General features: G+C 44.6%; 1 non-coding gene across 1 annotated transcript; it reads left to right on the forward strand.

Moving 5' to 3' along the window:
* The first annotated feature begins 24,925 nt into the window (after positions 1-24,925).
* LOC120101158 (U6 spliceosomal RNA) lies at positions 24,926-25,032 on the forward strand. The gene has a single exon (XR_015678647.1). It is a non-coding gene; the product is annotated as a U6 spliceosomal RNA (small nuclear RNA).
* The last annotated feature ends 698 nt before the right edge of the window (positions 25,033-25,730 follow it).

Below are 25,730 nucleotides of genomic sequence, written 5' to 3' on the forward strand. Positions count from 1 at the left end.
CCCCTCGGGAGCCTCTCAGTATTTTCTGTGCTTTGGCCCCCACCTGAAGACCAAAGCAGACCTGGGGTCAGAGGTGACTTGGACTGCACAGAAGTCCACCAGGGCATTGCACTGGCTTTGTGAAGGGTCTCTGGTAGATAAGGTCACAGGACTCAGAGAGGAAGGACTTCTATCCAAGTGTCCCTTACACCATGGGACACCAGGGAGAGCGGACTTTGCTTCTAAGGCCTCCTTTCTATATCTCCTACTAAGATGGGCTCCAGGCACAGGGTCTAGGAGACAAGAAGGACAGAGAAAGGGAAGGAGAGAACAAGAGGAGGGAGTGTGACACATTGGTGGTGTGGCTGTCACAGGGCTATCCATATGAGGCAAAGTAAAGCGTCCTGCAGTCACTCCATGCAGCTGAGGCAAGGTGAGGGCATGGGTGGTTCTTAGTAAGCACAGTGGTTCCAACTCCAGAGAAAGCAGACTCAGCCCTGTGTAAGAATGTGCAGTCAATTCCTGACACCCTGACTGGAGAACTCTGGTCATCCAAGTTAGCTTTACCTGTCAACTTGGCATAGTCTGAATTTACCAGAGAAGGAGCCATCCACTGTGGGATCAGATCGGCCTATGGGATGGTCACAGGAAACTGTCCTGTGCTCAGCCCACTGTGGGTGGTACCATCCCTAGACCGGTGGCCCCAGGCTGTGTAAGAAAGCCAGCTGAATTTGAGCCTGAGAACAAGTCATCAAGCAGAGCCTCTCCATGGTTTCCGCTTTAAGTTCTTGTTTGAGTGCCTGGCCTGACCTCCCTCAGTAATGGGCTGTGTCCTGGAAGTGTAAGACAAATAAACCTTTCCTCTTTTGGTCAGTGTTCTATCATAACAGAAAGAAAAGCAGACCATCCTGGAAAGGAAGCTTTCAACACAACTGTGAGGCCCTATTGTCTTCCCCAGTCTCTCTCTCTCTCTCTCTCTCTCTCTCTCTCTCTCTCTCTCTCTCTCAATTTCTATCTCAGTCAATCAATCACTCACTCCCCCTCCTCCGTCCTCCCATTATCTGTGAGTACATTTAGAAAGCTTGTCAGAGTCTGAAGCTAACACGGAGCGGGAAAAACCAGACGTGGAAAATCTGAGTAAAAATCCTCAGGAAAATACAATAAAATGTTCCTAAAAAATTAAAATTAATCACTTGAGTATGTGTGGCTTGCATTTTTAAGTTAAAAATGAAATTTCAAGGTGTGGCCCCTTATCCCCTTATAACATTCATGGGGCTGGCTATAAAGTGTTGCCATTATTTTTTGAAACTTTCTATTTCAAATGGTGTTGGATTAAAAAAAAAAAACCATGGTATTCTGAAGTAAGGGCTGTAACATCAGCCAGGGCCGTTCAGTCAGCCTTTCCACTTGTAAATGGGAATGTGAGATACTTGCTAACAGATACAGATTCATTTCAGTTACTGGAGACGCCAACAAAAATGTGATTATGAAGTTAAGATGTATTATTTTTTATAAGAGCGGAATAGTTGCAAATAACTAGCTAGCTTGATATCATAAAGAATAATTGGCTAAAATTCTTAGGGCTCAATGTGAGGCTGAGAAGCCCTTTCTCTGTGAAGTCTGGCTTCTTTTGTACAGTAGGAACAGTCATTTAAAGCCCCAGAAATGGGGCCTTTTAACCTGAGTGTGGCCATCTGTAGGGACTGGGTGAATGACACTCTGTAAACAAGTGGACAGACAAACAGATAGACTGTGGCCAGGACGGTGGAATTCACCTGTGTATTTAGATGCATGGGGTTTAATCTAGAATTAGGTACTCAGGAAAGGGTATCCCAGTGCAAAGGTCAGAAAGCTGGCCCTCACTGTCAGGGAACACCCCCAAATGTCAGTAGAAGGATGCTAAGTCTACAAGCCAAAATACTTGGAGCAGTTTTCAAAACCTTGATGCCAGCAGATGAACTCTGGGAGATTCTGGGAAGCCTTGTTCACAGTCTGGGGCTGCTGGGTGACAGTCACGGACCCCACGCATCTGCCTGTGGGTGAGCACAACCATCTGCCCTCAGCACCAGTTTGTACCATGTCTCCTCATTTGGATCCCCACAAGGCAGTTCCCAGGGAGGTTCTACACCCAAAGCTGTGGCTGATCATGGCAAGTTCTTAGATGACCATTTTTTAGAAGGCCAACTTCTCTAACAAATGAAAGTTATCAAAGAAAAAGGACCCTTGGAGGGTAGAGGGTATAGCTCAGTGTACAATCTATGCTTGAGGCCCTGGGTCCATCCATCGGTCTTTCCATCCATCCATCCATCCATCCATCCATCCATCCATCCATCCACCCATCCACCCATCCATCCATCCATCCACCCACCCACTCATCCATCCACCCATCCACCCATCCATCCACCCATCCATCCATTCATCCATCCATTCATCCATCCATTCATCCATCCACCCATCCATCCATCCACCCATCCATCCATCCATCCATTCATCCATCCATCCATCCACCCACCCATCCATCCATCCATCCATCCATCCACCCATCCACCCATCCACCCATCCATCCACCCATCCACCCATCCATCCATTCATCCATCCACCCATCCATCCATCCATCCATCCATTCATCCATCCATCCATCCACCCATCTACTCATCCATCCATCCATCCATCCATCCATCCATCCACCCACCCACTCATCCATCCATCCATCCATCCATCCACCCATCCACCCATCCACCCATCCATCCATCCACCCATCCACCCACCCACTCATCCATCCATCTACCCATCCATCCATCCACCCATCCACCCACCCACTCATCCATCCATCCACCCATCCATCCATCCATCCATCCACCCATCCACCCACCCACTCATCCATCCATCCATCCATCCATCCATCCATCCACCCATCCACCCATCCACCCATCCATCCATCCACCCATCCACCCACCCACTCATCCATCCATCTACCCATCCATCCATCCACCCATCCACCCACCCACTCATCCATCCATCCACCCATCCATCCATCCATCCACCCATCCACCCACCCACTCATCCATCCATCCACCCATCCATCCATCCACCCATCCACCCACCCACTCATCCATCCATCCATCCATCCACCCATCCACCCATCCACCCACCCACTCATCCATCCATCCATTCATCCATCCACCCATCCATCCATCCATCCATCCATCCACCCACCCATCCATTCATCCATCCATCCATCCATCCATCCATCCATCCATCCATCCATCCATCCATCCATCCATCCATTCATCCATCCACCCATCCATCCATTCATCCATCTGGCTGGTCAATGATAAAATGAAAAATACCAGTGACTCTTGACATGAGTTTGTGTCTTCACCCATCTCTACCTTACTTTAAGTTACAAGGGAAAGTAAATCATCAGCCATTTTGGTTGGGGAGACAGTTAATCTGTAGGCAACACTTATAAGAGGTGCTTGAGCTGATGACCTGCGGGGGTGATCCATACTGATGGGAGGCTCCCTATGAGAAATTAGACACAGCTGGAGAAAATGATAATTGATCAACCCAGATCTGAATTTCTTGGGTTCTGTTATCTGAGGGGAAGGTTTCCACAGTTTAAACGAACCAGATGAATTGTGTGACTCAGAAATAGACAAATAATTGAGTTAGATGTGTCATAAATTCACACAATATATCTATATCTATACATACATACATACATACATACATACATACATAGAGTCAATTTGGGGGTCATCATCAAATACACATTGAAAAGTTAAAACTGATGGATACAGTTAGGCCAGTCTCAGCAGGAGAAATGTAAACAAACACCAAGATACAGACGGGCTGTGGAATACAACCACAGCCATGGTCCTTGAATGTTGTCTCACCTTTAAAGTCTGCAGGTGCTGCAGTTGTAGCCATGTGAGCGATTTACTCCCCACTCATCGCTCACCTCAGTAAAAATGATGCTGTCATGGTTGTCTGTCTTGTGGTGAGCAGAGTATGTGCTAACTGCTGGTGCCCAGGGAAGGCTTCAGGTAAACAGCAAACTTGGTTTTGGGGGGAGTCAAGTCACATGGACTTTTGAAGACATCGTAATGCCCCCTGTTCAAAGCCAATCATATGTCTCATGTCCTTAGTGTACTGTTAAGAGCTTTGGGAACAGGGGCAGATAGTTCACTTCTTTTCCTTACACATCCTGTGCAAGGTAGGAAAGAGACAATCGAAACTCTGAGTTGGACAGTGTGGCTAGAGCTCAGACTCGGGGTGCACTGAGCAGTTTTGTTTCTATACAAGATGGCTCACTGGTTTGGACAGTCTGCCTTATTATTCATGTATTCCTTGATTCCTCTGCTGGCCCCTGGGGCCTCAGCCTGGATCCTAGTTTTTAGAATTACTGGTCAAATCACTCACTTTTGAGGGTGTAGAGGGCTGGGTCACAGGTAAGTCAGCACCAGGAGAAGGCCAGCCTGTGCTCACTAACCTGTCTGGTTAAATGTCTAGTTACCTTATAGACTGTTATCTTCTCAGAAGGGTTTCTCCGTGAAGGGTGCTGCTTCCCCAAAGAGGTGAATAGAAACAATTAAGGCTCTCTAAACTGAGAAGAAACTTTTAGCTTTCATTCTTCAGAATCGAAAATTTGAAACAAAGGCAAGAGTTGGCAGAGTAACCCTTTATGGTTTATGAGTAAGGGAAACGCAGGAGTGTTTAGAACTCACTTTGAGACGATGTCAGACAGAGGTCCATATCTGGTACTGAGGAGAGATGGCTGAGTTGGTGAAATGCTTGATGTGCAATGAAGACTTTAGTTTGAGTCCCAGAACTCATGTTGAAAAGAGAGGTGATTTGATGTATGCTTTTAATTCCAGTGCTGGAGAGGCAGAGACAGGGGGGACCCTTTGGTACTCCATGCCAGTCAGCTAAGCTAATAGATGAGCTCCAAGTTCCAAAACTAAGGTGGGGGTGATAGAGGAGGACATTCATGGTTGACCTGGGTACTCCAAGAGCACTGCATCCAAATGTGCCCCCACACAAACAGTACGCGTGTGCTTATGCTAAGGTCATGTATTTCTGAGAAGCGGGTCATACTGTGAATATGTTTGCTTACATTTTGGGATTACTGGTTGCTTACAAATTGGGATTGGTCGCCTCTTGTTCTCCAAATGTTATCAGAACTGAGGCAATCTGAAGGCAACTACATGGGGGGAGACGAGAGGTGCATTTCTTTCTAGTCTGTTAGAGCAATGAACCCTTCTCTGCTTCCTCGGTGGAGTGCCCTGCAAGCTGTCTGCACCTTGGACTGGTGGGAAAGACTCTGCCGCAGACATCACTGCTGTGTGTGAAGAACTTTGCTGTGAGGCTGATGAGAGGCTCATTCTGGGTCCTTTCTGTGCTTTGCCTTCCTGCTGTCTCCTTTGTCAACTCTCCCTGAAGATGGTGGGGGTGGGCGGGGCGGGGGAGAGGAGGCTGCATTCCCACTTAGCCCTCTGGTTTTTGTTCTTTCCAAACCTCCAAAAATTCAGGCCTTACTATACAATCTAGGAGGTGCGCTCTCCCTCCTCTCTCCGCCCCTTTCCTCCCTCCCCCCTCCTGCTGTTGCTGTCAGTTATTCTGCTAGTACTGATTTATGTAAAGTCTCTAACTTAGAAAACTGACCACAGCAACATCACAGCAAAGGTCACACCAGAACAGGAAGCTAGTTTTCCTTGACTTTTTGACTAAAAAAAAAATTGTGTTCCCTTTCCTACATTCTTCGACCCCCGGTCAGTCCACTGTGCACATCGCTGTATCACAGGCGATGATGGAATGCTCTGAAGGCTGACAAGGACTTTGAGTATACCCTGAGCAGACCCCGTGGGCAGTGCTCCAGGTCTCGGAAATCATGGGTGGGTGAGGTCATCTTACCCACCCCACTTGTTTAACAGCCTCTGTCGGATCTAAGGTGAGAACAACACAGTAAGGAAACAAATCTGGAAACGTTTTAGAGGGTTTTAATCTGTGATTTTGTTTTATCTGGGGATACAACCAATTAACCAAAGCATCGATCATTCACTACTTCTGGGCAAAGCTCACTGCCTAGTGCCCCTGTGCAAACCAAACCATCCTCAAGAACCTGCACGATAGCACTTAGGTATGGTGGGAACCCTTGCCTTTTTCTGAAATACATGTAGAGATCCTGGTGCCTGACTCCCCGGGTGGGGCAGAGTGTGTAGCATGGATTAAGTGGGTTTGACTGGGAGTACTGCACAGGCTCGAAGCTTCTTCATGTAGATAAGTATGGGAACCCACTTTTGAAATCAAGGGGTCAGTGGATATGCACAGAAGGCCAGGAAGGGAATTAGTGACAAATGGAAGGACTCAAATGTCCTTCTGCCCCTTGGCTTCATTGATACGATGTGCTGTCTTTCATGAATCCCTTCATCTGACCTTGTCCTTACAAGAACCTAACTGCATCCTTGCATAAAACGCTCTGTTCTGTGGAAACCTTACTGATCTCAGAGCCTGGTGCACGACCATAGTGAAGGTTATTTATTTACATTAAAATAATTGGCAGGGCTCTGGAGCTGAACGGGGAGTGGCCTGTCCCGCACTGGGTGTTCATGCCTTATGCAGGAGCCTGAACTGTATACTTCTGATCAAGGCGAGCAATGGGGAAAATTGCTTTGACCTTTCCACCAACTTTTCTTCCTGTTTTGCCCAGAGGTCCCGTGTTGGCTGACTAGGTTTGTTAGAATCTGTGATTAAGTTCAGGGATTTTCTCTAGCTTTCTACATCTTTCTAGATTATCTAGAGCTCATGAGTTAGTGTTAGATTGGACACTTGCCTGGATCTGTTGAAGCGGCTTTCTTCTCTGATCTGATCTATGGCCAGAGGTTTTTCAATGTTAAGCTCGTCTTGTAATGAGTCAGTAAACTGTCCTCACTGACATTTTCTTTTTAATTTCTGGCTGAGTTAAGTGGACTCATACTTTATTCAGAATACTGGAATTTTGTAAGTGGGACTGCTCTGTAATTTCCCTTTCTTGCACTGGGCTTGTCTAATTCAGACATATTGCAGTTATATTAGCTCTATAAAAATACTGTGAGGTCTTAGTCCCTTTTCCTTCCTTCTGGGAAGAGTTGGTATAACTTTGGAGTTCTGAACCTTTTTTTTTTTTTTTTTTTTTTGGTTCTTTTTTTCGGAGCTGGGGACCGAACCCAGGGCCTTGCGCTTCCTAGGTAAGCGCTCTACCACTGAGCTAAATCCCCAGCCCCAAGGAGTTCTGAACCTTTTAACTGTCTGGTGGAACTGCTCTAGAAGACCATGTGAGTCTGGTGTTGGCTTTGTAGAGGGACCCTAACTTAGGTCCATTTCCATCACAGATCTCGTATCAGCCTCTCGTTCACACGGTGCCTTCTAGACAGTTTTGTCTAAGTTTTGAAGTGGGTTTAATTCATATTTTTCTCCCAGGATTACTCCCCTGCCCCCGCACTTAGAGTTCTGCCTCTCCTTCATCTATTGTGACCATCAACACTTAACACACGTCTCTCCTCTTGGTACCCACACTTTATCCCAGTTGCTTCTGATCTAAAAGTATTGTTTTCTCCTTCAGCTCCAAGTCCACTGATTTGTCTTGGTATTTCTTCTTCAGTCCATGAGTTAGAATTATTTTGAGGCTTTCAGACAAGCATTTAACAATGTTTTAGTGCAGAATTCTGGTTTTTCCTTTTGCTGTGTCACATGTACAGTCACCCAACCCCCACAGAACTCTGGCGTTTCCTCTGCCCATTCTGCACTCCCCAAATGTCCCGCCTTATCCTCCCATGTCCTGTAGACGGCATGCATATATGTAAATACATACATATGTGTTTTGTTTTAAATCTAAATTCCGCTCATGATACAAACCAGACAACAGTTGTCTCCAGAGTCTGGTTTATTTCATGTCCCATGATCTCCAGTTCCATAGACTTCTCTGAAAATGAAATAATTCCATTTTTATGGCTGAGCGCAACTCCATTGGGCATTTGTGCCACATTTCCTTTCTTGGCTTCTCTGCTGATGGATATCTTAGCTATTGGAAATATGTGACAATCACCATGGATGCACAGGCAACCCTTAGCACATGGGTGGATTCCTTCCTCTGTCTGCCAAAGAGAGCTATAACTGAAGTGCCTGTTAAGTTTAATTAACTAATTAAGTAATTTGGGACAAAGTCTCATTAGGTAGCTCAGACCTTTCTTGAACTTGTAGTTTCATCCTGCCTCTGCTGCATAACTGCTAGGACTGCATGTGCAAGACACACCACGCAGCCTAACTTTGAGCTTTTTGAGGACCTCCATACTGATTTCTAGAGCGGCTGCACAGTACCACTGTGGTGGTTTGAATGAGAGAATAGCCACCATGGGTTCATATATTTGAATGCTTGATCCCCAGTTTGTGACCAGTTTGGGAAGGATTAGGAGGTGTGGCCTTCTTGGAGGAGGCGTGTCACTGTGTGGGCGGGCTTTGAAGTTTCAAAAGCCCTGATTCCTAGTTAACTCTCTTTCTGTCTCATATGTATGGATCAGAACTAAGCTGTCAGCTGCTGCTCCAGCACCATGCCTACCTTTCTGTTGTTATGCTCCTCACCTTCTGGAACCGTGAACCCATACATTAAATACTTTCTGAGTTGCCTTGGTCATGGTGTCCCTTCACAAGAATAGAAGAATAACTAAGACACCAACTGACAGCCATCTTGAGTGGAGTGCAATGGGGAAAGTTGTATCTCAATGTTTGCTTGTTTTCCTTTGTTTTATTTTGCATGGATGAATGTTTTGCCTGTGTCTATGTATGTCCATCGCATGTGTGTCATACCTACCCATACAGGCTAGAATAGGATCTCAGAGTCTCTGTAAGCCACTAACTATTTTGATACCAGGATCCAAACCCAGGTCATCTTTCCCAGCCCCCACCCCAACCCATGAGGTATAGTTTTGATCGGCCTTTCCATGTTGCCTAAGGATGTTGAACTTTTTTTCATATGTTTATTGGTTCTTTGTGTTTCTTTGTTTGAGAACTGTATGTTCAATTTATTTTTCCATTTACTGATTTTGGAACTATTTGTTTTTTGAGTGTTTAATTGTTTGAGTTTCTTATACATTCTAGTCATTAATTCCTTCCGATATGTACGCAGTTGTGCCCTTCCCAAACTGTAGGCTGTCTCCCTACCCTGTGGACCATCTGTGCATCCTCCTGATTGTTTCCTTTGCTGCCCAGAGCTGTTAATTCCCACGTCACCCGTCGGCAACCCTCAGGATTTCCAGGGCTTTCATTATGAGATTTGATCCATTGTGAGTTGATTTTTGTGTAGACCCAGAGGGAGAGGTTGAGTTCCATTCTTTAACCGTCAGATACTGTGCTTACTCTGCTCCGTTTGTTGAATGTGCTGTGCTTTCTCCCATGTGTGCTTTTGACACCTTTATTGGAAACCAGGCCGGCTGTGTGGGTTTGTTTCTGGATCCTCCGTTACATTTCTGAGGTCTCTGTGTCTGTTTTTGTGCCAGTACCATGGCGGTTTTGTTGCTACGACTCTGTAGTCTAAGTTGGAATCAAGCGTGTGATTCCCTCCAGCGTCCTCTCTTTCTTCGGAAGGCCTTTGGCTAGTCAGCCTTTAGTACTTACGCACGAATCTTGGTTTTGTTTATTTACTTTCCTACTTCTGTGAAGAAAGCCATTGGAATTTTGGTGACAGTTGAGTTGACTGGTGACTGGTATGTTAGCCGCTTTTACTATGTGAACTTTGGGAATAGTCGAGCATGAGCGATGTTTCCGTCTTCTGTGTCTTCTTTGATTTCTCCCTTCGGTGTCTCACTGTGCCATGGACGTCTTCTGCCTCCTTGATTTATTTCTAGATTGCTTTATATTGTGTTTTAATTTTTGGGATTGCATTTCTGTTCTTAGCATGTTTGATATCGATTATAGAAAAGCTACTGATTTTTGAATTTTGAGTTTGTATTCTGCTGCTTTGCTGAAAGTACTTATCCAGTGGTCTCAGGACTCCATGCCGGAGTCTCCAGGTCTTTTAAGTGTAGGATCCTAGGGCTACACATTTGTTCAGTCTTTCTCTTTCTTTAAAGAATGATTTATTTTTATTTTTTGTATTGGTGTTCTGCCTACTTGTAGGTGTGTCCAGAGTCGGATGCCCTGGAGCTGAAGTTACAGACAGTTGTGAGCTGCCATGTGGTTGCTGGGAATTGAACCCCGGTCATGTGGAAGAGCAGTCAGTGCTCTTAACCGCTGAGCCATCTCTCCAGCCCCGACTTTTCCTTTCTTATTTGTACCTCTTTTAAGAATTATCTTCAACTTTCTCACTTTATCCAATTGTGTTTAGGACATATGATCTATCTGTTATCAGTTTGTTATCAGTTTAGATGTACTTGGTGGTCCCTGTGAAGTAGATCTTTCTAAACAGTCCATCTATGTTTAAGATGAATTTTGTTTTTAATTGGAAGGCTCAGGCTACTTTGGAGATTCGCATAATTTTTATATTCATGTTTATTTTATATTCAACCTTTGTGGAAGTCTCACTTTTTAATATAAAATCCACTCAAAAACACTTGAAGTTTTAGAACATTGAAAGAACTGTATAAATCTCACTGCAGTCAGATAAGCTGTTTCCTGCTTTTTTGTGGTAATCCTTTTTTGTTTGTTTGTTTGTTTTGTTTTTGAGACAGCACCTCATGATTCCCAGTTTGGACTCCAACTCCATGAGGCTACAGATGACCTTGAGCTCCTGAAGGGGAAATCTAAGGGTTCTTTGGAAAGTCAGTTGTGTTTTGCCAGGGCAGACACGTGAAGGAACGCTTTGCTTGAAGCAGGCACAGGTGAAAGGATGGTCTGCTAAAGCAGCACACGAAAGACACATAATGAAGGAGTCTTTGCTAGTGACCGCATGTATTGGTCCATCTTATATTGCATAATCGAGCTCCATTGGTTGGGACTCCATAGAGAGAAACGCACCAAAAAGAAACAAAAATTGGTGACGTACTGTAGTTTCTTGCCACTTCTGTGGGCTCAGGCTGATTGGCAGCTAAGACAGATGCATGTGCTGAGGCAAGAGCCATGGAGGACACGTGATGTTAGGAGGGAGGATAAAAAGAGCTGGATGGGCAGTGACAGAGGCTGAGCTTGGCTTGCTTATAGAGCTAGCTGTGCAACGCTTGTTGGTATCATGTCTTCATTGATCTTCCATTCACTGAGAGAGGCATAGCTGAGAATTTTTCCTGAGGTTCTTGTTAGCCCTGGTCCTTCCTGCTGACTGGGACCTGGCTAAGGTCTGGCTGTCTCTGTGAGGTCGTGCCACTGCTGCTGATTCTTGTTTGCTATCCTGACTCTACCAAACTGGACTGCTGGTGTGCCTGTGAAGCGTCTACAAGTGGATTGAACTGCCAATGCTGACCTATGAACTGAACTGCCAATTTCCAGACAACACAGATGGGATCTGCTCCAGAGAACCATTTCTAAACAGGTCTACTTCCCAAGTATCCTTTCTTTCCCACTACCTCTGGTGAATGGTGGGCTATAAGGGAGGTTAACGTGTTTCAAACCCATCACTAAAAGTAGACCTTGAAAAAATTAAAGTTACAAGCTCCACTTCCAGAGTCTTGGAATCATAGGTGTGTGCCTGGTTTGTGCTGTGCTGGGCATCCGTGGTGTTGTGCATGTCAGACATACATACTACTGGCTGAGCTACATCCTGGCCCTCGCTATACGTTCTTGGATCATCGATTCTCCAGCTTCAACAGGGCATTTGTGTGGCAGGCTTGTTGATTTCCCTTTGAAATGTTTCATACTTTGGATGACTGACTACTAAGCACATATAGGTTTAAAGTTAGTACATATTAGAGTCAACATGTTCATTCATTGTTTCCCCAAATGCAAATGTTAAAATCTTGTTTATTGTACTACAGAGTTTGTCTTAACTTCTGAGCACCCCTTTTGTTTTACTGTTTTCTATCCACATTTACTTGCTAAAGTGTTTCCACAAAATCACTTTAAGGTTCTTACCTTATAGGCATGGTTGTTGGAATGGAAAGATTGTATGTAGACTTTTCTGAAACCCAATGATCTCCATTTTTTCCCCCAAATAGTGACTGTTTATTGAAGGAAGAAATGGAGGGCTGAGGTTGCTGCCCTCAGGCCTGGATGTGGCTCTTTGCACTGAAAAAGCTAGGTAGTAGATCAGTATGCTAATTGCTGCATCCAGCACCTCGGTGGAAGGCCCATTCCAGGTACCCCCATGGTCCACACTGTGAACAGTGGCGGGGTGATGGAAGCGTCCTCATTATTTCTTTCTTTCTTTTTTTTTTATTTTTATTTTTTTTATTCTTTTTTATTTTTATTTTTATTTATTTTTTTATTAACTTGAGTATTTCTTATATACATTTCGAGTGTTATTCCCTTTCCTGGTTTCCGGGCAAACATCCCCCTCCCCCCTCCCCCTCCTTATGGGTGTTCCCCTCCCAACCCTCCCCCCATTGCCGCCCTCCCCCCATAGACTAGTTCACTGGGGGTTCAGTCTTAGCAGGACCCAGGGCTTCCCCCTCCACTGGTGCTCTTACTAGGATATTCATTGCTACCTATGGGGTCAGAGTCCAGGGTCAGTCCATGTATAGTCTTTAGGTAGTGGCTTAGTCCCTGGAAGCTCTGGTTGCTTGGCATTGTTGTACTTTTGGGGTCTCGAGCCCCTTCAAGCTCTTCCAGTTCTTTCTCTGATTCCTTCAATAGGGGACCTATTCTCAGTTCAGTGGTTTGCTGCTGGCATTCGCCTCTGTATTTGCTGTATTCTGGCTGTGTCTCTCAGGAGCGATCTACATCCGGCTCCTGTCGGTCTGCACTTCTTTGCTTCATCCATCTTGTCTAATTGGGTGGCTGTATATGTATGGGCCACATGTGGGGCAGGCTCTGAATGGGTGTTCCTTCAGTCTCTGTTTTAATCTTTGCCTCTCCCTTCCCTACCAAGGGTATTCTTTTTCCTCATTTAAAGAAGGAGTGAAGCATTCACATTTTGATCATCCGTCTTGAGTTTCGTTTGTTCTAGGGATCTAGGGTAATTCAAGCATTTGGGCTAATAGCCACTTATCAATGAGTGCATACCATGTATGTCTTTCTGTGATTGGGTTAGCTCACTCAGGATGATATTTTCCAGTTCCAACCATTTGCCTACGAATTTCATAAACTCGTTGTTTTTGATAGCTGAGTAATATTCCATTGTGTAGATGTACCACATTTTCTGTATCCATTCCTCTGTTGAAGGGCATCTGGGTTCTTTCCATTTTCTGGCTATTATAAATAAGGCTGCGATGAACATAGTGGAGCACGTGTCTCTTTTATATGTTGAGGCATCTTTTGGGTATATGCCCAAGAGAGGTATAGCTGGATCCTCAGGCAGTTCAATGTCCAATTTTCTGAGGAACCTCCAGACTGATTTCCAGAATGGTTTTACCAGTCTGCAATCCCACCAACAATGGAGGAGTGTTCCTCTTTCTCCACATCCTCGCCAGCATCTGCTGTCACCTGAGTTTTTGATCTTAGCCAATCGCACTGGTGTGAGGTGAAATCTCAGGGTTGTTTTGATTTGCATTTCCCTTATGACTAAAGATGTTGAACATTTCTTTAGGTGTTTCTCAGCCATTCGGTATTCCTCAGCTGTGAATTCTTTGTTTAGCTCTGAACCCCATTTTTTAATAGGGTAATTTGTTTCCCTGCGGTCTAACTTCTTGAGTTCTTTGTATATTTTGGATATAAGGCCTCTATCTGTTGTAGGATTGGTAAAGATCTTTTCCCAATTTGTTGGTTGCCGTTTTGTCCTAACCACAGTGTCCTTTGCCTTACAGAAGCTTTGCAGTTTTATGAGATCCCATTTGTCGATTCTTGATCTTAGAGCATGAGCCATTGGTGTTTTGTTCAGGAAATTTTTTCCAGTGCCCATGTGTTCCAGATGCTTCCCCAGTTTTTCTTCTATTAGTTTGAGTGTGTCTGGTTTGATGTGGAGGTCCTTGATCCACTTGGACTTAAGCTTTGTACAGGGTGATAAGCATGGATCGATCTGCATTCTTCTACATGTTGCCCTCCAGTTGAACCAGCACCATTTGCTGAAAATGCTATCTTTTTTCCATTGGATGGTTTTGGCTCCTTTGTCAAAAATCAAGTGACCATAGGTGTGTGGGTTCATTTCTGGGTCTTCAATTCTATTCCATTGGTCTATCTGTCTGTCTCTGTACCAATACCATGCAGTTTTTATCACTATTGCTCTGTAATACTGCTTGAGTTCAGGGATAGTGATTCCCCCTGAAGTTCTTTTATTGTTGAGGATAGCTTTAGCTATCCTGGGTTTTTTGTTATTCCAGATGAATTTGCAAATTGTTCTGTCTAACTCTTTGAAGAATTGGATTGGTATTTTGATGGGGATTGCATTGAATCTGTAGATTGCTTTTGGTAAAATGGCCATTTTTACTATATTAATCCTGCCAATCCATGAGCATGGGAGATCTTTCCATCTTCTGAGGTCTTCTTCAATTTCTTTCCTCAGTGTCTTGAAGTTCTTATTGTACAGATCTTTTACTTGCTTGGTTAAAGTCACACCGAGGTACTTTATATTATTTGGGTCTATTATGAAGGGTGTTGTTTCCCTAATTTCTTTCTCGGCTTGTTTCTCTTTTGTATAGAGGAAGGCAACTGATTTATTTGAGTTAATTTTATACCCAGCCACTTTGCTGAAGTTGTTTATCAGCTTTAGTAGTTCTCTGGTGGAACTTTTGGGATCACTTAAATATACTATCATGTCATCTGCAAATAGTGATATTTTGACCTCTTCTTTTCTGATCTGTATCCCTTTGATCTCCTTTTGTTGTCTGATTGCTCTGGCTAGAACTTCAAGAACTATATTGAATAAGTAGGGAGAGAGTGGGCAGCCTTGTCTAGTACCTGATTTTAGTGGGATTGCTTCAAGTTTCTCTCCATTTAGTTTAATGTTAGCAACTGGTTTGCTGTATATGGCTTTTACTATGTTTAGGTATGGGCCTTGAATTCCTATTCTTTCCAGGACTTTTATCATGAAGGGGTGTTGAATTTTGTCAAATGCTTTCTCAGCATCTAATGAAATGATCATGTGGTTCTGTTCTTTCAGTTTGTTTATATGATGGATCACGTTGATGGTTTTCCGTATATTAAACCATCCCTGCATGCCTGGGATGAAGCCTACTTGATCATGGTGGATGATTGTTTTGATGTGCTCTTGAATTCGGTTTGCCAGAATTTTATTGAGTATTTTTGCGTCGATATTCATAAGGGAAATTGGTCTGAAGTTCTCTTTCTTTGTTGTGTCTTTGTGTGGTTTAGGTATAAGAGTAATTGTGGCTTCGTAGAAGGAATTCGGTAGGGCTCCATCTGTTTCAATTTTGTGGAATAGTTTGGATAATATTGGTATGAGGTCTTCTATGAAGGTTTGATAGAATTCTGCACTAAACCCGTCTGGACCTGGGCTCTTTTTGGTTGGGAGACCTTTAATGACTGCTTCTATTTCCTTAGGAGTTATGGGGTTGTTTAACTGGTTTATCTGTTCCTGATTTAACCTCGATACCTGGTATCTGTCTAGGAAATTGTCCATTTCCTGAAGATTTTCAAATTTTGTTGAATATAGGTTTTTATAGTAAGATCTGATGATTTTTTGAATTTCCTCCGAATCTGTAGTTATGTCTCCCTTTTCATTTCTGATTTTGTTAATTTGGACACACTCTCTGTGTCCTCTCGTTAGTCTGGCTAAGGGTTTATCTATCTTGTTGATTTTCTCAAAGAACCAACTTTTGGTTCTGTTGATTTTTTCTATGGTCCTTTTTGTTTCTACTTGGTTGATTTCAGCTCTGAGTTTGATTATTTCCTGCCTTCTACTCCTCCTGGGTGTATTTGCTTCTTTTTGTTCTAGAGCTTTTAGGTGTGCTGTCAAGCTGCTGACATATGCTCTTTCCTGTTTCTTTCTGCAGGCACTCAGCGCTATGAGTTTTCCTCTTAGCACAGCTTTCATTGTGTCCCATAAGTTTGAGTATGTTGTATCTTCATTTTCATTAAATTCTAAAAAGTTTTTAATTTCTTTCTTTATTTCTTCCTTGACCAGGTTATCATTGAGTAGAGCATTGTTCAATTTCCACGTATATGTGGGCATTCTTCCCTTATTGTTATTGAAGACCAGTTTTAGGCCGTGGTGGTCCGATAGCACGCATGGGATTATTTCTATCTTTCTGTACCTGTTGAGGCCCGTTTTTTGACCAATTATATGGTCAATTTTGGAGAAAGTACCATGAGGAGCTGAGAAGAAGGTATATCCTTTTGCTTTAGGATAGAATGTTCTATAAATATCCGTTAAGTCCATTTGGCTCATGACTTCTCTTAGTCTGTCTACATCACTGTTTAATTTCTGTTTCCATGATCTGTCCATTGATGAGAGTGGGGTGTTGAAATCTCCCACTATTATTGTGTGAGGTGCAATGTGTGTTTTGAGCTTTAGTAAGGTTTCTTTTACGGATGTAGGTGCCCTTTTATTTGGGGCATAGATATTTAGGATTGAGAGTTCATCTTGGTTGATTTTTCCTTTGATGAATATGAAGTGTCCTTCCTTATCTTTTTTGATGACTTTTAGTTGGAAATTGATTTTATTTGATATTAGAATGGCTACTCCAGCTTGCTTCTTCTGACCATTTGCTTGGAAAGTTGTTTTCCAGCCTTTCACTCTGAGGTAGTGTCTGTCTTTGTCTCTGAGGTGTGTTTCCTGTAGGCAGCAGAATGCAGGGTCCTCGTTGCGTATCCAGTTTGTTAATCTATGTCTTTTTATTGGGGAGTTGAGGCCATTGATATTGAGAGATATTAAGGAATAGTGATTATTGCTTCCCGTTATATTCATATTTGGATGTGAGGTTATGTTTGTGTGCTTTCATTCTCTTTGTTTTGTTGCCAAGACGATTAGTTTCTTGCTTCTTCTAGGGTATAGCTTGCCTCCTTATGTTGGGCTTTACCATTTATTATCCTTTGCAGTGCTGGATTTGTAGAAAGATATTGTGTAAATTTGGTTTTGTCATGGAATATCTTGGTTTCTCCATCAATGTTAATTGAGAGTTTTGCTGGATACAGTAACCTGGGCTGGCATTTGTGTTCTCTTAGGGTCTGTATAACATCAGTCCAGGATCTTCTGGCCTTCATAGTTTCTGGCGAGAAGTCTGGTGTGATTCTGATAGGTCTCCCTTTATATGTTACTTGACCTTTTTCCCTTACTGCTTTTAATATTCTTTCTTTATTTTGTGCGTTTGGTGTTTTGACAATTATGTGACGGGAGGTGTTTCTTTTCTGGTCCAATCTGTTTGGAGTTCTGTAGGCTTCTTGTATGTCTATGGGTATCTCTTTTTTTAGGTTAGGGAAGTTTTCTTCTATGATTTTGTTGAAGATATTTACTGGTCCTTTGAGGTGGTAGTCTTCACTCTCTTCTATACCTATTATCCTTAGGTTTGATCTTCTCATTGAGTCCTGGATTTCCTGTATGTTTTGGACCAGTAGCTTTTTCCGCTTTACATTATCTTTGACAGTTGAGTCAATGATTTCTATGGAATCTTCTGCTCCTGAGATTCTCTCTTCCATCTCTTGTATTCTGTTGGTGAAGCTTGTATCTACAGCTCCTTGTCTCTTCTTTTGGTTTTCTACATCCAGGGTTGTTTCCATGTGTTCTTTCTTGATTGCTTCTATTTCCATTTTTAATTCCTTCAACTGTTTGATTGTGTTTTCCTGGAATTCTTTCAGGGATTTTTGCGATTCCTCTCTGTAGGCTTTTACTTGTTTATTAATGTTTTCCTGTGCTTCCCTAAGTGTGTTCATGTCTTTCTTGAAGTCCTCCAGCATCATGATCAAATATGATTTTGAAACTAGATCTTGCTTTTCTGGTGTGTTTGGATATTCCATGTTTGTTTTGGTGGGAGAATTGGGCTCCGATGATGGCATGTAGTCTTGGTTTCTGTTGCTTGGGTTCCTGCGCTTGCCTCTCGCCATCAGATTATCTCTAGTGTTACTTTGTTCTGCTATTTCTGACAGTGGCTAGACTGTCCTATAAGCCTGTGTGTCAGGAGTGCTGTAGACCTGTTTTCCTCTCTTTCAGTCAGTTATGGGGACAGAGTGTTCTGCTTTCGGGCGTGTAGTTTTTCCTCTCTACAGGTCTTCAGCTGTTCCTGTGGGCCTGTGTCTTGAGTTCACCAGGCAGCTTTCTTGCAGCAGAAAATTTGGTCTTACCTGTGGTCCCAAGGCTCAAGTTCGCTCGTGGGGTGCTGCCCAGGGGCTCTCTGCAGCGGCAGCAACCAGGAAGACCTGTGCCGCCCCTTCCGGGAGCTTCAGTGCACCAGGGTTCCAGATGGTCTTTGGCTTTTTCCTCTGGCGTCCGAGATGTGTGTGCAGGGAGCAGTCTCTTCTGGTTTCCCAGGCTTGTCTGCCTCTCTGAAGGTTTAGCTCTCCCTCCCACGGGATTTGGGTGCAGAGAACTGTTTATCCGGTCTGTTTCCTTCAGGGTCCGGCGGTGTCTGTGGCAGGGGTCCTGCTGCTCCTGGGCCCTCCCCCACGGGAGCCCAGAGGCCTTATACAGTTTCCTCTTGGGCCAGGGATGTGGGCAGGGGTGAGCAGTGTTGGTGGTCTCTTCCGCTCTGCAGCCTCAGGAGTGCCCACCTGACCAGGCGGTTGGGTCTCTCTCTCACCGGGTCTGGGAGCAGAGAGCTGCTGCGGGCCGGGATCCTCGGGTGTGGGACTTCCGGTAAACACAGAACGTGCCTGGTCCTAGAGAAATTCTGCTTCCGTGTGTCCCAAGCTCACCAGGCAGCTTTCTTGCAGCAGAAAATTTGGTCTTACCTGTGGTCCCAAGGCTCAGGTTCGCTCGTGGGGTGCTGCCCAGGGGCTCTCTGCAGCGGCAGCAACCAGGAAGACCTGTGCTGCCCCTTCCGGGAGCTTCAGTGCACCAGGGTTCCAGATGGTCTGTGGCTTTTTCCTCTGGCGTCCGAGATGTGTGTGCAGGGAGCAGTCTCTTCTGGTTTCCCAGGCTTGTCTGCCTCTCTGAAGGTTTAGCTCTCCCTCCCACGGGATTTGGGTGCAGAGAACTGTTTATCCGGTCTGTTTCCTTCAGGTTCCGGCGGTGTCTCAGGCACAGGGGTCCTGCTGCTCCTGGGCCCTCCCCCACGGGAGCTCAGAGGCCTTATACATTTTCCTCTTGGGCCAGGGATGTGGGCAGGGGTGAGCAGTGTTGGTGGTCTCTTCCGCTCTGCAGCCTCAGGAGTGCCCACCTGACCAGGCGGTTGGGTCTCTCTCTCACCGGGTCTGGGAGCAGAGAGCTGCTGCGGGCCGGGATCCTCGGGTCTTTTTTTTTTTTTTTTTGGTTCTTTTTTTCGGAGCTGGGGACCGAACCCAAGGCCTTGCGCTTCCTAGGTAAGCGCTCTACCACTGAGCTAAATCCCCAGCCCCTCCTCATTATTTCTTTGAGCCTTCCTTAGGAGGCTGTAGGTCTCTTTATCGAAGAATCTGATCCCATAGGTGCCTGCATTGGTGCTCTTGTGCTCTAGGCTCCACGACACCTGATATCGACCCACATCCTGGCTGCGGGTTACAGGAAATTGTTTCCCACTAACGTCGGCATAAAGAGCCATGTTCTGGACCCTGTTTTTGCAGGTAAGTGAGATCTCCATCATGAATACAGTCTCTGTAGAAATGATGGCATCTGCAGTTGTATAGTAAGAAGGGGTGATCTGGGGGGCCCAAACAGGCCTCTGCTGAGCAACAAGATAGGTCGGACAGCGGGAGTAGCGCCAAGGTGTCAAAAGATCCCATCACCACCATCGCCTCTTCTCTGCCAAGGGGAAAAGATAGCAAGCCGCCCTGAACATGCGGAGCTGATGAGGAAGCGCACCGCGTAAGCGGCCTCAGCACCCAATCAATCCTGCGAGCCTGGGGATGTCACTGGTGGAATTGACTTGTCCGCTTCTCTAGCCAGGGTCCCCGATCTCCACGTTTTAACAGATGAATTTAATATATTTGTCTTTAAGGATTGTGGATACATACATACATACATACATACATACATACATACATACATACATACATACATATCTTTATTTTAAAATTATGTTTATCCGCGTGTTTACCTGGTAGCAGGTATGTGCATGTGTATGCAGTTCCTTCAGAGTCCAGCATGGGGCACTGTATTCCCTGGGGCTGGAGTCATGTGCTATTGTTATTGGTGGTTGTGAACCACCCAGGGCTGGGAACTGAACCTGGGTCCACTGCAGAACAGTGTATGATCTTAACCACTGAGCCGTCTTTCCAGTCCAGTCACAATTATTTACAGGGCTTATTTGTTGGTGTCTATTACGTTTCTTCTTTTGTGTTGCCTTCCTTTTCTACTAAACTAAATGCTTCCTGCCCCCATCCCACCTGCCCCAATTCTCCGTTAATGCTGGAATTAATGTCTTTGTACTCCTTGTTTCTACTGGAGGCAGAGACCCTTTTCCATGTGGCTTTCCAAGGACAATGACAATGACAATGACGAGTGTTGATAGCCCATAGCAGTGCCCCAACAGTCAGTCATTGAGTAGAATGATCCTTCTCCCTAACCCTGCAGCATGCGGAGACTATGGCATGGGTACTGTTCCAGGCTGGGTCTTCCTTCTTTGGATGCCTATTCACTGTCAGTCTCTTTTCCAGTCTGGTCATTTGGTGGTGATATTTATATGAAATATAGTCTATGTATTTTCTGAAGAACTGATGCAAGCTTCAGATCTTCCATCTATGCCCCTTATGTAACAGACATCTTTATATTTCTTTTTACATTTAAAAATGCGGCCACTATGATATGAAGAAATTGTGTATTTTTAAGTCACCTCATATTCGAGAGAACCATAGGTGAATATCTCTTCCAAGGATAGACATAAATAATTTGGTCAGACGTCTGAGCTAGTGGAACCATAGCCATTCTAATAAATCTAATACATGTACTTACCATATCATAAGTTCTGTTTCTCTAGAGCATGGTTTTCAACCTCTGGGTCCCAACCCTTTTGGGAATCAAACAACCATTTTACAGGGGTCATCTGAGACCATCAGAAAACACAGATATTTTTACAACGCTCTGCTCACTTATAATTGTTCTCCTTCCCAGGCATTCTGGGATAGGCTTAGAGCTAGTACATATTCTAGAACAGTCTTGAGCTTCTTCCTCAGCTGATGGGTCATGAGGTGTTGATGGCAAGGTCTCAGACACAAGTTGTTAACTGGGCAGTGGAGAAGAAGTGTCCCATCTGAAGAGGGCTGGATGCCCATTGGCCTCAGAAGGAAGACGGTGACACACTAAAGACTTTATCCAAAAACCTTCAGTTTTTAAAATGACAAGCATTCTAATGCCACTGGCCTTGTAGGATATCCTTGTGTACCAGATCATAAGTGCTAAGGGACAGGATTATTTCTCTTTAGGCTGGGTGAGCAATGAAATCTCTCCCACCCTGCTCTTACTCAAAGCCATAGTTATTTTTTGTAAATGTGTTAAAATGCTTCTGTTGCCGTAAAATTATAATAAATGGCTGTCTTTTACCCCACACTAGGTCCATCACCATAGAGCCCCAAGATACCTGGTAGATACCTTCCTCTCAGTCAGCGAAGTGTCTCACCCGCTCTGCTCCATCCCATATCACACTGCTGATGGCTTCTCCCTGAGCCTGGCAACAATCTCTCTACCCATATAGTTCCCAAGGCAGGTTTCCACCATGCCAGAAATATACATCCCAATTCCGTGGAGGCCTAATGTCTCCAGCTACCACATACTCTCTTGAACTTAATTCGCCACATGAAAGAACACATAACACAATAACCTCTGATCCAATTGATAAGATATCAATTGGATGCCCACCTAGACATATGAAGCTCTGTACACATCCATCCCCTAGGACCATTCATAACAACCTGTAAATGTACAAAGAGGAATCTTAACATCAGCCTCCATGTTCTGTCCACTGCTTCTTCTCCTCTCACTCTAGTCTCCTCCTCGCTCTAAAACTTTTCTCTTGCCCATCCTTCCTTCTTGTCCAATGACAGGCCTTGTTCTATCTCGTACCTGCCTTCACCTATATGACATCATCCTACATGCTTCTACTACACAGGGCACAGCAACTTAAATATTTGCATCCAAGCAACCTACTGAGCATTGTGTTAGGGGCCTACTATGTGGGAAATGGTTTCTTTGTTACGAAGATATTAACATTCTTGGGCCACTGAAAGCTCAGAATATTTACAGAGGATTTCTCTATCTACCTGGGTTTTAGAACTCCTCATAGGATGTTCGCTCTAGGGCACTGAGGTGCCTTGACTTCCAAAGTGCAGGTCCTACAGTCTACTGTCATTGATGTAGTGGGTCAAAGGGTGACGAGTGCAATGGTGATGTCCTGAGTCTCAGTAGAATAAGCTCTCAGTTGACCTGGCCTTGAGGTGAGGTGATAAAACGTATAACTCTAAACCTTGGAAAGTGTCATAGTTCCAGTTCTGTGAGGAGATACCATGACCAAGGCAACCTTTAAGAGGAAGCATTTCTTGGAGGGCTTGCTCCAAGCTTGGGGACCAAACATTTAAATATATGAGCCTATAGGGGCCAGTCTCATTTTAAATCACAACCCAAGGGAAGGATGGTGGCAATGTTGATGACTTCAGAGCAGAGGTGTAATTCCCAACACCAGGCATGTGTAGGTTATCAGTGTGGCCCAGAAATGAGGTCACACTTAGAAGAGACTTACCGTAAAATCATTAGCTAGAGACACAGCAGCTTCATGAAACATCCAAGAATGCTTGAGCCGAGCATGCCTGGTATTGAAGGTCATGACCAGAAACGTGGACTCAGATGTGTTATCACAGCGGCCACAATCTCTTTTCTCACCTCTGCTGCTGGTATGGCTGAGCCCACTTTCATGGGTCTTTGTTTAGATGTGGGTTTGTTGTTTTGCTCAGACTGCCCTTGGAGCCATGGGCTAAAGATCTTCTTACCTTAATCACAAAATGGGACTGTTACTGGGGTTCTTGGGGGGTATTCCATGACCTGACATCCAGGCTCTTCTTGTCTCAAATAATAGCACCAGGCAGAGAGCAGTATCGGTGGAAGCATGGATCAGTAACGTGAGAGGAAATGCAGTGTGCACTCCACAGTGGGAGCTGGCTTCAGCGAGCAGACAGACATTTCAAGAGCCCAGGACTGTTTGTGGGTTCTATTTATGAGTTTAGTAGATGGAAGAAGCTATTCATCAAGGGAAGGAAATGGGAGACCACTACCCAGATTGACTGAGGGGGCTAGCATATAACTTTGGATGATGCGTATGTGCTTTGGCTGTATGGTCTATGACTGTAAGCATATGTATCACCCATCACAGATACACATGAGATGGTCAATAGTTTCCTCCTGACCCTTTGCTTTAAGGATAGTCTGGCTGGCAACTTGCTTACACCCATTGTGTTTAAGCTGGACTTTATATTTTTCATTTCATGCTAGTTATTAATTCATGTGTGTATACTTGTGTGGGCCTGTAGAGGTTAGAGAAAAACCTTTTGGAGTCAAATTTCTCTGTCCACCATTTTGGTTTAGGCATTAAGCCCTGTGTTAGAGTTGGTGATGAGTGCCTTTACCTACTGAGCCGTCTCATAGGCCCAAAGCTTGCTGGTTTTATATCTCATATATCAGGATACGCCTGACCACAATTACTCACAGGAGGGGTGTGTGGTGTTGTTCTAGAAGGCCTCAGGGCAGAGGCCAGATAGTGTATGGACCCCCTATATGGCAAGGGGAAACACAGTGTTTATCTTCTAGTCTATATCCCAGAAGAGTCAAGACACAGGAGTTTATAGGAAGGCTGGGACATGATTCATAGTTCGCATTCACAGTTTTGAAGGTGCCATCAACATTCTGATAGTTTTTTGCATCAGAGAGGATGGGTGGGGCAAGGATGAGATTGGGGTGGATAGGGCAAGGGTGAGGGTCTACAGATGAGAGTCAGGTGGGTGGGGCAAGGGTAAGAATCCGGTGGCTTCAGTGGCTCTGGGTGATTTCCTGTTAGTGATGAGGAGTTTTATAGGAAGAGTCGAGTTTTCCAGAAAGTACTAGTAATTATGATATGAAGACAGAAAGCAGATGTGTTGGATGTTGTAGCAGGAAGGGAAGGAACGATGTGTTTATAGAACCAAGAACCAATGGCATGTCTTTCCCATCCTTCCAGGGCAGAGCAATAGCACAGCCAAGAACAACAGAGTGGGAAGCAGAAAAATGAACAGCGGCCTCTCGTAGTCTTCATCCATATTTAAATCCTCTGTTCTTAGATTTTTAACAGCAGCAGGAATGAAGCTGTGGACTAAACTGGGGCAACTAAGACACTTTTATTTTCTGAAAACAAGATTAAACTTTCCCCCTCAGGTTCATATAAGCACAATTTGAAGCACTAATGATGGTCATTAATCGAAATTCCTTTATTAATGATGCTAAGAACCTACAAATAAGGACCCTAATTTTCTGATGACAGTGCACCCCAAAGAGATGGTAAGATGGCAGCTGATTTGGGTGGAAGTTCATCTCTGCACCAGGTGTGAACATCAGAGTCGGGGAAACAAGCATGGGTGTGAAAAGGGAGCATGGAACCTCCCTGTTGCGGGGCTCCAGGTCTGATGCTGTTCCCAGGAGCCATCCTCTCTAACAGGAGAAGGGTGCACAGTTTCCTGACCAAAGTTTTATATGACATGGAACCTATAGGAAGGAAGACTCTTACCTGTTGGTGATGACACGTACCTGTGATCACAGCATTTGGGTAGTTAAGGCAGGGGGATTGCTGTGAATTCCAGGCCAGACTGAGTTAGGAGTGAAACTCTTACTCACAAACAAAGAGGAGTCCTCGCTTTGGCAGCACATATACTAAAATTGGAACGATACAGAGAAGATTAGCATGGCCCCTGCACAAGGATAACAGGCAAATTCGTGAAGCGTTCCATATTTTTGCAAACCACTGAACTGAGAACGGGACCCCCATTGAAGGAATCAGAGAAAGGATTGGAAGAGCTCGAAGGGGCTCGAGACCCCTTATGAACAACAATGCCAAGCAACCAGAGCTTCCAGGGACTAAGCCACTACCCAAAGACTATACATGGACTGACCCTGGACTCCGACCTCATAGGTAGCAATAAATATCCTAGTAAGAGCACCAGTGGAAGGGGAAGCCCTGGGTCCTGCTAAGACTGAACCCCCAGTGAACTAGACTGTTTGGGGGGAGGGCGGCAATGGGGGGAGGGTGGGGAGGGGAACACCCTTAAAGAAGGGGAGGGGGAGGGGCTATGGGGATGCTGGCCCAAAAACCAGGAAGGGGAATAATAATCGAAACGTAAATAAGAAATACTCAAGTTAATAAAGATGGAAAAAAAAAAGCAAAGAGGAGAAAGAAAACTTGTTACTTAACCAGTGAGAGGTCTAAAAGCCTAGGGAATAAAAACTTTCAATTGCCCAAGAAGCAGACTGGACTCTGCAGAGGGAGCCACTGACAATGAGCCTTTAGTCAAAGACAACAACGGTGGCCCTGAACTAGGGAGAATAGCTCTGGAGCTGAGTCAGCTCCTAGGACACCTGGCCTGAGGAGGTAACAAGATCAGGGCAGAGCTGGTTTCCAAAATTCTTCAAGGTCTCACTAAATATAATGAAACTA

Source organism: Rattus norvegicus, chromosome 2, assembly GCF_021556685.1.
Source record: "Rattus norvegicus strain SHRSP/BbbUtx chromosome 2, alternate assembly SHRSP_T2T, whole genome shotgun sequence".
In the NCBI taxonomy this organism is placed as follows: domain Eukaryota; kingdom Metazoa; phylum Chordata; class Mammalia; order Rodentia; family Muridae; genus Rattus; species Rattus norvegicus.